General features: G+C 49.5%; 1 protein-coding gene across 7 annotated transcripts in view; it reads right to left on the bottom strand.

Moving 5' to 3' along the window:
- ATE1 (arginyltransferase 1) overlaps window positions 1-12,819 on the bottom strand; it is a 180,566-nt gene that overhangs the window by 123,311 nt on the left and 44,436 nt on the right. The gene's annotated exons all lie outside the window — the stretch shown is intronic.

The raw sequence follows: 12,819 nt of genomic DNA, 5'->3' as shown, positions 1-12,819 counted from the left end.
CACAAAGACAGCCAACTGTCCAATTATCCGGTGGCTTCAGAATATTTTCATGAGTTCTGAAGCAAGCCCATTCCCTCTTCCTACCTATTGCAGTTCTGCTTGATTTAGGGGGCTGCATGCTGCACTGCAGGCTACTTGCAGGAAACTGGTGCACGGAGCTTGCAGAAGAAACAGCTTTTCTGCGGGCTTCCTGGAATTTTACGGACAGAAGATCCATCTAGTGAGCTTTTTCCTTCCTTCAAACTGTTTGCCAGTTCCCCCTGATGGCATTCTTCAGGTACTACAAACACACAGAGAGAAGACAACTCCATACAAGCCAAATGGAAGTTCCTCAGGATTCTCTCTGTGGGCTCGTCTTTCCAGGCCGAACTTCTTATTCTTTTATCCTCCTCTCCCTCCAGACCTGCTCCAGCTGTAGCAGGGTGAGCATTATTGGGCAGGGTTTTAGGAGAACCGGGTAATTCCCAAATTTAAGTGCTACCGATTGGCAAGTAAAAAACAGACTAAAATCCCACAGACAGTAAGGACTTCATATGTGTTGATATCAATTCACCAGGCCTTTAAGGAACTATTTCACTCAGGTACAGAGAAAAGCCAACAAATTCCTTGTACAGGAACACTGTGGAAGGAAATGGCTGCTAAGTACACTTCAGCTATTGAAAGAGACCAGCCTGAGTCCATAAAAAGAAATAATACAGGAACAGACCTTGAAAAAAAAAACCTTAGACAAAAAACAGAAACGTTTCCCCTTGGAGGTGACTAGCACAGGGTTTTAAGAACAGCTGGCACCCCTCCTTGTACCTTTAGCAAGCAAACAAGGCCTAAAAAATGTTTTGGGCTGTTTTTTTTTCTGATAGCTTTCCATTCATTGTAGTGACTTCTTCAAAACACTTGTTTTCCCTACTGATTTTGGCCTATTCCTATTGACAGTCACAATAAATACAGTTCGCACTTACAGTGTAGTTGCACCTTTCAAATATGAATTATTTAGTTTCAACCACCATGTAAAGTGAGGATGTATTATTTAACAGATGACACGGGCACAGAAATTTTTCAGAGGTGCTGAGCACTCAAAACTCCAGCAGAATTCACTGAGGACTGTACGTGCTGAGCATCACAAGAGTCAGGTTCTAAGTGACCTGGCCTAAGATAATACATTAAGTCTGCGTCTAACTTTGTTGCTTTTCTCTGCATCCCCACAATCGTCTTTATCTGTCTAATAACCAGGTGGGTATACACCAAGGCCATGAGAAGGAACCTTCATTGCTGCAGTTCATATGGCTGATGGCTTGCCCACGGCTGTTTCAGTGAACTGGAGATCAAAACCAATAAGCCACTGCAGTTAAGGAGTATGGTGATCCAAAAAACTAAGCCACTGCTAGCGGTCATAAGGGAGAGAAAGAAAGTCAACTGAGCAAACTACTGCTGAAGTTTCCCCTGCCAGGTGTGGAGGGACAGAGAGTAGACGTTGTCCTAAGGTGGCTGGATCTCATAGTTCAAAGAGTGGCAGACAGAGCAGAAAGAGATGGTAAGGGGAGAAAAAAAACACAAAAAACCTCAGCTAACGAAAAGAAGGTAATTGTACAAAATGCTGAAAGCTTGGCTGCCAGAGTCAAGAAAACTAGGATATTTGGTGTCTACATATTTCTTTAAGGACAAGAAAAAAGTTTAAATAATTTTACCCTCAAGCAAGAACTGGATGGAGCTACCCACTCTTCTGTCCAAAGTAGTGAAAGGCCATATTATGAGAAGAAACTGCCACCTATGTTTCTGTAACTGTTGTTCTTCTTTGTGTTACACATGTCCATTCCATTTTTGGTGTGTGTGCACGCCTCATGCACAGCTATTGGAGAACTTTTTCTCCTCAGTGGTATCTGTTGGAGCAGCTCGAATATCCTCTGGTGTCACGCATAACTGCATGGAGATAAGGGGACAGAGCTGCCCCAACCCTCCTCAGTTCCTTCCTACCAACAGAGAAGAAAAGGAGGGTGAGTCATGGAATGTACATGTGCAACACATCTCAAAGAGCTATACTTGAAGAAGGAGAGACACCTACCTTTCCATTTCTTCTCCTTCTTCAAGTGATTGGACATGTCCTTTCCTGCTTCCACATTAGTGTACCTGCGATTGGACAACAACCCATCCAATACTAGCATCATTCTGGGAAATGGCATAATGAGCAACAAAGTTGTAGTCTGATGACCAAGTTGACACTCTGGAAATGTCTTGAAGGGCTACTTGCACCAGGAAAGATGCTGAAGCTGTCTGTGCTCTAATTGAACAGGCTAACACTCTGGGTGCTGGCGTGACATTAGCTAACTGGTAGCACAAATGAATGCAAGAAGAAATACCAGAGGAAATCTTAGGAGTGGAAACTGATTGTTGCAGTTGCAGGCAGAAACTAAACAACGGAATTAAGGATCTAAAGGATTTAGAGCAGTCCAAGTGGAAGCTAAAGCTCTTTTCACATCAAACGAATGAAGTTTCTCCTCATCTCTCTGAGTGTGAGGATTTGAAAAGAAAGTTGGAAAATAAATTGACTGATTAATATGGAAATTAGACACTACCTTTAGGATCTTTAGGTGAAGGCAGAAAAGACGGTTATTCACCTTTGTAACTGTTGTTCTTCGAGATGTGTTGCTCATATCCATTCAAATTAGGTGTGCGCGCGCCGCGTGCACGTTCGGAGACTTTTTACCCTAGCAACACTTGGTGGGCCGGCAGGTCGCTCCCTGCAGTGGCGCCGGTATGGCGCCTGACATATACCCCTGCTGGCCCGCCCGCTCCTCAGTTCCTTCTTGCCAGCTACTCCGACAGTGGGGAAGGAGGGCGGGTGTGGAATGGATATGAGCAACACTTCTCGAAGAACAACAGTTACAAAGGTGAGTAACCATCTTTTCTTCTTCGAGTGCTTGCTCATATCCATTCCAATTAAGTGATTCCCAAGCCTTATCTAGGCGGTGGGGTCGGAGCGAGACGTTGCGGAATGTAAAACCGCTGCGCCGAAGGCGGCATCGTCTCTAGCCTGCTGGACCAGTGCATAGTGTGATGCAAAGGTGTGTACAGAAGACCAGGTGGCCGCGTGACAGATTTCCTGTACGGGGACATGGGCCAAAAACGCAGCAGATGAAGCTTGAGCCTGGGTAGAATGGGCGGTAAGAGGACCCGTCGGAACATGGGCCAAGTCGTAACATGCCTGAATGCAGGATGTCACCCAGGACGCGATAAGCTGGGAGGAGATTGCCATGCCCTTCATGCGTTCCGCCACTGCCACAAACAATTGAGGTGAACGGCGGAAGGGTTTGGTCCTCTCAATGTAGAAGGCGAGAGCCCTTCGAACTTCTAAAGAACAGAGCTGTTGCTCCCGTTTGGAGGAATGCGGCTTTGGGCAAAAGACTGGCAGGAAGATGTCATGGTTAACATGAATGGCGGAGACGACCTTAGGGAGGAACGCCGGGTGTGGTCACAGCTGTACCTTGTCCTTATGGAATACAGTATATGGAGGGTCCACAGTCAGTGCCCGAAGCTCCGAGACTCGTCTAGCCGAGGTGATAACAACTAGGAAGGCCACTTTCCAGGACAGGTACAGCAGCGAGCATGTGGCTAAAGGTTCGAAGGGGGGCGCCATGAGCCTGGTTAAGACAAGGTTCAGGTCCCAAGTAGGGTTAGGCCGTTTGACCCGAGGGTATAGTCGCTCCAAGCCCTTGATCAATCTTGACACAATAGGGTGGGAAAAAACTGACTTGCCAGCCTCACCTGGATGGAAGGTGGATATAGCCGTGAGATCGTAGAGACCCGTAGAGAGGAGATCGCCAATCCCTGCTGCTTGAGAGACCACACGTAGTCCAGAATAGTGGGGACTACTATGGAATGTGGAGAATGGCCGTGCTGGCTGCACCAGTGGCAGAAGCGCTTCCATTTCGCAAGGTAGGTTGAACGCGTGGAAGGCTTCCTGCTGCCCAGCAACACTTCTTGTACTGCTGCGGAACAGCGCAACTCCGACTGGCTTAACCAGCCAGGAACCATGCAGTTAGATGGAGGGACTGTAGGTCTGGATGGCGCATCCTGCTGAATTCTTGCGTGATCAGATCCGGCCATAGAGGCAGGGGAATTGGGTCTGCCAGGGACAGGTCAGGCAGCATGGTGTACCAGGGCTGCCGCGGCCAAGCCGGAGCGATCAGGATGAGGCGGGCTCTGTCTCTCCGGATCTTGATCAGGACTCGGTGGACGAGAGGAAAGGGTGGAAAGGCGTAACAGAGACAACCCATTCACGGGATCAGGAATGCGTCCGACAGGGAGCCCGGGGAGCGACCCTGTAGAGTGCAGAACCCCTGGCATTTCCTGTTCGATCTGGAGGTGAACAGGTCTATGCGGGGAAATCCCCATCTCCGGAAAATCGAATAAAGGACGTCCGGATGGATGGACCATTCGTGGGATAGAAAGGATCTGCTCAGGTGATCTGCGAGGGTGTTCCGTACTCCCGGGAGAAAGGAGGCCACTAGATGTATAGAGTGGGCTATACAAAAGTCCCACAGGCGTATTGCTTCCTGACACAGCGGGGAGGACCGAGTCCCGCCCTGCTTGTTGATGTAATACATGGCCGTTGTGTTGTCTGTGAACACCACAACACAACGGCCGTGTAAATGGCGTTGAAACGTTTGGCATGCCAATCGGACTGCTCGCAGCTTGCGCACATTGATGTGGAACGTTAGTTCCCTGGCGACCAGAGACCCTGTGTGCGCAGGGTCCCCAGGTGGGCACCCCAGCCCAGCCATGACGCGTCCGTTGTCAGGGACACGGAGGGCTGGGGGGGTGAAACGGTAGGCCCGCACACACTTGGGAGGACGTCGTCCACCAGCCGAGGGAGCCTAGAACATTCGGTGGAATCATTATGATTGTGTCTATGGCGTCCCTGCCTGGCCGATAGACCGACGCGAGCCAAGTCTGCAGCGGGCGCATGCGCAGTCTTGCATGCCTCGTGATGAAGGTGCATGCCGCCATGTGCCCCAGGAGAGCGAGGCAAGTTCGAGCAGAAGTGGTCGGAAAGTCTTGTAGACTTTTGACCAGGGAAACTTTGGCTTGGAACCGGTGCAGGGGTAAACTGGCTGTCGCAAGGTTGGAGTCCAGCATTGCCCCGATGAACTCTATCCTCTGTGTAGGCACCAGAGTGGACTTGTCTGGGTTGATGGTCAACCCTAGACTCACAAACAGCTCCCTGATGATGGCAACGTGGCCGATCACTTGCGCCTCCAAAGTGCCTCAGATAAGCCAGTCATTGAGGTAAGGGAAGACGTGAATACGACGACGGCGCAGGGAAGCAGCAACGACCACCATACATTTGGTGAATACCCAAGGGGCCGAGGAGAGACCAAAGGGGAGGACAGTAAATTGGTAGTGATCCTGATTTACCACAAAGCGCAGATACCTCCTGTGCGGAGGAAAAATTGCAATGTGGAAGTATGCGTCCTTCATGTCGAGAGCGGCGTACCAATCTCCGGGATCCAGGGAAGGAATGATGGTTCGTAAGGATACCATGCGGAACTTGAACTTTTGGATGAATTTGTTCAGTCCTCGCAGGTCCAGGATGGGTCGGAGGCCCCCTTTTGACTTGAGGATTAAGAAATACCAGGAATAAAACCCCTTGCCCCTTAACTCCTCCGGCACCTCCTCTATAGCTCCGATGAATAGGAGCTTGCGAAACTCCTGGATGATAAGTTGCTCGTGAGAGGGGTCCCTGAAGAGGGACGAGGAGGGAGGATGGGAGGGGGGTGGAGAAATAAACTGAAGACGGTATCCAAACTCCACCATGCATAGGACCCAACGGTCCAAGGTCAGTTGGGACCACGCCAGCAGGAAGGGGTGGAGGTGGTTGAGAAAATGAAGAGGATCCAGGGATGGGATTGGGATACTGCTCTCGGGTGCACTCTCAAAAGTTTGCTTTGGGTCCCTGCGGTGGTTTGGCGGACCCAGAATTGTTACCCCCTTGAGGATCTGACTGACATCTGCGGTTCGGGCGGCCTCATCTCCGGGTAGAATCTTGTCTAGGTCAAGGCGGGGGGTAAGGGCGCTAAGATTGTGGGCGGTATGACCGTCTCTGAGTCTGGGTGTGCGCATTCCCAGTGAACGCATGATAACCCGGTTATCCTTCAGACTCTGTAGTCTGGGATCTGTTTTCTCAGAGAAAAGACCCTGCCCGTCGAATGGCAGGTCTTGGATTGTATACTGTAACTCGGGCGGTAGTCCGGAAGCCTGAAGCCATGAAATGCGATGCATGGCTACACCAGATGCAGCGTTCTGGCTGCCGAATCTGCGGCATCTAAGGACGCTTGCAGTGTGGTCCTGGCGACCCTCTTCCCCTCTTCCAGGAGAGCTGAAAATTCCTGGCGTGAGTCCTAGGGAACTAATTCAGTGAACTTGCCGACAGCCTCCCAGGCGTTATAGCTGTATCGGCTCAAGAGGGCCTGCTGGTTCGCCACACGGAGCTGAAGGCCTCCCGCAGAGTAAATCTTGCGGCCCAGCAAGTCCATGCGCCTGGCTTCTCTGGATTTTGGTGCAGGAGCTTGTTGGCCGTGGCGCTCCCGCTCATTGACTGATTGTACCACCAACGAGCAGGGGGTGGGGTGAACGTAGAGGTACTCATACCCCTTGGATGGCACCATATATTTTCTTTCCACTCCGCAGGCTGTGGGTGGGATGGAGGCCGGAGACTGCCATATGGTGTCCGCCTTTGCCTGGATGGATTTGATGAAGGGGAGGGCCACCCTGGTCGGCGCTTCTGCAGAGAGTATGCTGACCACCGGGTCCTCCACTTCAGGAACTTCCTCTACAGGAAGGTTTATATTTTGGGCAACGAGCCGCAGAAGGTCCTGATGTGCCCGGAGATCAATCGGTGGGGGCCCCGATGATGATGTGCCCGCTACCGCCTCATCCGGGGAAGAGGAAGAAGATAACTCAGGGAGGAGTGGTTCTTGTACGGAAGCCTCGTCCTGAGGGACCTCCGTCTCTGGGACGTCCTGCTGTGCCAGGGGACATGCAGGGTCTTCCTCCGTACCTGAGGGGGGAGGCCGGCTGACTGTGGCCTCTAGTGCACAATGCTCCGAATGGCTGGAGCATGCTAGGCCCAATGGCTCGCCCTGGGCTTGGTGGTAGGCCCAAGGTGTCCAAAGGACCATTGCGGTGGTCCATGGTCCAGGTGGGCCTGTGCATCAGAACCCCCGTAGGAGGTGCTGTCCGCGTGTGGAGAGGCGGACACGTGACGTGAAGGCCACGGAGGAGCTGACGATGACAGTGCGAGGCCTCTGCGCCCATAGATTTCGCCTCTGCGCAGTGCCGGTGAGCGGTATCGGGAGTCGTGGCGGTATCTCGATCGGGACCGGGACCTGCTACCAGCTCGGTGCCGGGAGGTCGACTGGTGCCGTGTGCTGTCATGCCGGGAACGGCTGCGGTAGGAGCGTCAGTGCAGCAATCTGGACCAATGCCGGGAGTAGTACGACGGCGACCGGGATCTCGAGCATTGCCGCGAGTACGACCAGTGCCACGGGGAACGGTACCGGGACTGCGAGCGGCGCCGGGATCTTGAGCGACGACGCTGATAGCCTCTCGATCTGGAGTGGGACCGACAGTGCTCGGTAGTGCCCAGCGAACGCGGCCGCACCATGGTGGGCTTGCCCATCGGCTGAATAACCCGCACCGACGGTGCGGCGATACTTGGTGCCGCGGCAGATGACGGTGCCGGGTGGTCCAGTTTAGAAGTACGCTCCGACTGCGGTGCAGTTGTAGGTGCCGCAGGAGCCTTGTGCTTCTTGCTCCTCGGGGAGAGGGAGCGGTGCCGGCTGGGGTCCTGGGCCAGTGAAGGGCAGGGAAGCAAAGCCCTTGTCAGTGCCGGGTGGTCCAGAGCGGAGGAAATGCTTGGTCCCGGTGCCAGAGTCGGTGCCGACGATGGGGGAGTCAGCGCTGCCTCCATCAAGAGCTGCTTTAAGCGACTGTCCCGCTCTTTCTTTGTCCAGGGCTTAAACGCCTTGCAGATCCGGCACTTGTTCGCAAGGTGGGACTCGCCTAGGCACCTCAGACAGGAGTTGTGCGGATCTCCTGTGGGCATCGGCCGATGACAGGCCGCACAAGGTTTGAAACCCGGTGAACCAGGCATGGGCCCCGGTACCGGGGAGGAGGAAAAGGGGCGAACCCCCGATCCTCTATAACTATATACAGAACTATAAATTACTAATTTTAAACAATAACTAGAACTACAATAAAAGAAATATATACACGATACTACACAGGAGTGAAACGCTAGGGAGGTGGAGAACAGCTAGCCGTGCTCAACAGTTCCAAAGACCGACACGGGTGGTAAGAAGGAACTGAGGAGCGGGCGGGACAGCAGGGGTATATATCAGGCGCCATACCGGCCCACCGAGAGCCGACCTGCCGGCCCACCAAGTGTTGCTAGGGTAAAAAGTCTCCGACGAACGTGCACGCAGCGCGCGCACACCTAATTGGAATGGATATGAGCAAGCACTCGAAGAAGTAGTAAACTTTACTCTTAGAGAAACCTGTATAAGGAAGCTCTAACACCAAAACTCTCAACTCACCTGCTCCCCTTGATGAAGTTATTGCAACCACAAACATCACTTTCATAGAGAGGGGGAGCAGGGAGCAAGTCTTGGTAAAATTAATGGGGCCGCCTTTTGAAATACTCATCACCAGAGTCAGATCCTATGGAGAACAGGTTCTTGTACCTGTGGGTCTAATCACCCTAACCCTTGTAGCAATCCGATAGTCATGCAGTTGGAAAAAATGAATCCATTATCCACTGAAGGATAGAAAGCTGAAATAGCTGTCAAATATACTTTAATATATATCTGTCAGACCTTGATGTTTTAGGTGTGAAAAATAGTCCAATATGTGGCTAGTAAAAGCCTGCTATGGCAAGAGATACTTCTATTGATATCAGATTTAAAAGGAAAAAAAAAATCATCTCATCAGGTAAGTACACCTGGGCTTTCTACTGTTCAACAGTAATTACAGAATATCCTTAGAGCAAAATAAGGGAGAAGCGGTGGATGTGGTATACCTAGACTTTAGTCAGGCATTTGATACAGTCTCGCATGATATCCCTATCGATAAACTAGGCAAATACAATTTAGATGGGGCTACTATAAGGTGGGTGCATAACTGGCTGGATAACCATACTCAGAGAGTAGTTATTAATGGCTCCCAATCCTGCTGGAAAGGTATAACAAATGGGGTTCCGCAGAGGTCTGTTTTGGGACCGGCTCTGTTCAATATCTTCATCAACGACTTAGATGTTGGCATAGAAAGTACACTTATCAAGTTTGCAGACGATACCAAACTGGGAGGGATTGCAGCTGCTTTGGAGGACAGGGTCAAAATTCAAAATGATCTGGACAAATTGGAGAAATGGTCTGAGGTAAACTGGATGAAGTTCAATAAAGACAAATGCAAAGTGCTCCACTTAGGATGGAACAATCAGTTTCACACATTACAGAATGGGAACAGACTGTCTAGGAAGGAGTATGGCAGAAAGAGATCTAGGGGTTATAGTGGACCACAAGCTAAATATGAGTCGACAGTGTGATACTGTTGTAAAAAAAGCAAACGTGATTCTGGGATGCATTAACAGATGTGTTGTAAACAAGATACGAGAAGTCATTCTTCCGCTCTACTCTGCGCTGGTTAGGCCTTAGCTGGAGTAGTGTGTCCAGTTCTGGGCACCGCATTTCAAGAAAGATGTGGAGAAATTGGAGAGGGTCCAGAGAAGAGCAACAAGAATGATTAAAGGTCTTGAGAACATGACCTATGAAGGAAGGCTGAAAGAACTAGGCTTGTTTAGTTTGGAAAAGAGAAGACTGAGAGGGGACATGATAGCAGTTTTCAGGTATCTAAAAGGGTGTCATAAGGAGGAGGGAGAAAACTTGTTCACCTTAGCCTCCAATGATAGAACAAGAAGCAATGGGCTTAAACTGCAGCAAGGGAGATTTAGGTTGGACATTAGGAAAAAGTTTCTAACTGTCAGGGTAGATAAACACTGGAATAAATTGCCTAGGGAGGTTGTGGAATCTCCATCTCTGGAGATATTTAAGAGTAGGTTAGATAAATGTCTATCAGGGATGGTCTAGACAGTATTTGGTCCTGCTATGAGGGCAGGGGACTGGACTCGATGACCTCTCGAGGTCCCTTCCAGTCCTAGAGTCTATGAATCTATGAAAGCCCTTTCCAACAGTGTTAGCCATGAAGCATTCACTCTGTCAACTGGAGGGTATGCAGGCTGGCCTGGACCAGACAGCCGTGGCCCTGAGAAATCGCATCTGGATCCAACAGGAGAGATATCAGAGGTCTGACTGAAATGGTTAGTAAGGTCAAATACCATTGCCCTGGTGACCTTCCAATATGTTCTGCACCCCTGGAAGGCATGCAGCTCTGAAGTGAATGGAGCTGGCTATGCGGAATTCCCAGAGGAGAATCACCTACTGATGCAATTGCGATAAACACTCTCCTCCCCTACCTGTTTAGATAAAAACATAGTTGCTGTTGTCCGTTAACATTTGCAGATTTTTTTCCCATGATATATGGATAGAAGGCCGAACAAGCTAGATGGTCAGCATGCAGTTCCCTGTCATTTATGAATCCTCAGATCTTGAAAAGACCACAAACCTTGAACGTGCAGGGTTTCCATGTGTGCCCCCAACCCAAGGAGTAGGGATGTATGAACAATATGAGCATTGGTTGCAGGGAAACAAAGGCAACTTCCATACAAACTTTCAAAGGGTCTGTCCAACCGTCCAGAAGAACAAAATTACCTCTGATATGTGAATCACTCAGTCTAGAAGGTACTGATGCCTGGGGGCATACACCAATACTAGCCACCCTTGAAGCTTCCCGAGGGGCAGCCCAGTGTGCTGTACCATGTAGGTACATGCTGCCCTGTGCCCAAGGCAAGTGTGCACTGTGGTAGCAGGATGTGCTTTTACTTCCATGATTAAGCACCACAGCATTTGGAACCTCAACTGAAGTAGAAATGCTCTGGCTTTTGTAGGATCCAGGAGTTCTCTGACACATTCTATTCTTTGCACAGATTTCAGAATTGATTTGTCCAGACTAAGTAATAACCCCAGTGTACTGAAGGTGGGCCTGATGATGGTCTCACTGGATAGCAGCTGAGACTTGGACCAGCCTCTCACTAGGCAATCGTCTAGATAAGAGGACACACTGACCCCCAACCTCCAAAGAAACACAGTTACCACCACCAAGCACTTTGTGAAAATGAAAGGCACAGCTGACAGGCCAAATTAAAGTACAATGAGCTGCTAATAGTGGGTGCCAGTCACTATGAATCTGAGAAACTTCCTGTGGTCCTGATGGATCACTACATGGAAATGTTTTTCTTAAAAATCAAAGGTCGCATGCCTGTCCTCTTGTTCCAGGGAAGTAATAATGGAAGCTAGGGTAACCTTACAGATCTTGATTTCCTTCAGGTATTTGTAACTCTCTTAGATCTAAAACAGGCCAGAGAACATCTTTCACTTTACGCATAAGGAAATAGCAGAAATAAAAGCTCTTCCCACTGAGGAACTGAGGAACTTCCTGTATGACCTCTGCTTTAAAAAGATTGGATTTTCTGCTGAAGGACAGCTTCATGAGGATGGTCCCTGTATAGTGACAGGGAAGGGCAGATAGAAACAAAGTGAAGGGAGTATCCCAGATCCTCCATGGTTAGGACCCACTGATCCGATGCTGTGTGTCCCCAAGCATGAAGGAAATGGGATAGACTACCGGAAAACACAGGGGTAGGAACCGATAGTTATATTGCCCTTGACAAACTCAGGCTGCTGGTCATGAGGAACCTGCCAGGCAGAGATGTAGGGAAGAGGGAGTCACCTCCTGGAATTTCTACTACTCTTTTTCTGCACATCTTGGGACCAAGGTATAAAGTTCGGACATTTGAGAATCTGTTTCCAGTTGAACTGCTTCCTTTTCATCACCGGTGTATAGATTCCAACCAATGACTTCAGGATTGCTCTGGAATCTTTTTAGGCTACCTTGTACCTTATCATCTGTCTTTTCTGAAAAGAAGGAGTGGTCTTCAAAAGGTCTCTTTTGGGTAACCTGCTGCACTTATGGAGGACAATCTGAAGACTCAGGCCACAAACATCTTCTCATAGTTATGGCAGATGCCATGGTTTGAGCTGCTGACTCAGCCACATCCAAGCTGTCCTGGCCGCCGGCCTGTCCTCCTCCTCCATCACATTAAACTCCTTCCTGATCCTTTAAACTTCATCATGTTCTCCCAGAAAGTAGTCATAGCGACTTAGAAAAGTTAGTTAGCAATTCTGAATTGCAGCCCTCCCATTGAATAAAGCTTACAACCGAACAAGTCCAGTCTCTTCACTCCTTTCCCTTGGTGCCCCTGCTGCTGCCACAACCGGAGTGTTCAAAATTCTTAGAAGGAACATAGTATCTCCCTTTTGCCCATTTTGCTGTGGGAGGTAAGGAAGAAAGGGTTTGCCAGTGTGTTTGCTTGCAATAGTACGACAGTGAATTATTTACTCTCTCCTAGCAACTACTTTACTGTATCATTTTCATAGTCTCTGTAGCTCAGAGGCAGTTCTAATATTTATATATTGGCAGCCACTGAATGTCTTTCAAGATGAAGAAAAATAAGGTGGTGAAAATATCATAGTTTAAATGTACTTTTCAGCGAATGCTTCACAAGAGTTTGACCTCAAGTTGATTTCTAAATACACAGTTGTGTATGGGTTTAACAAAGAAGCCAATATTTTCATACGTATTATCTATGTGTAT

This window comes from Gopherus flavomarginatus, chromosome 6 (assembly GCF_025201925.1).
Source record: "Gopherus flavomarginatus isolate rGopFla2 chromosome 6, rGopFla2.mat.asm, whole genome shotgun sequence".
Taxonomy (NCBI): Eukaryota; Metazoa; Chordata; order Testudines; family Testudinidae; genus Gopherus; species Gopherus flavomarginatus.
The sequence above is the reverse complement of the archived record's forward strand: the minus strand, read 5'-3'. Positions and strand labels throughout refer to the sequence as shown.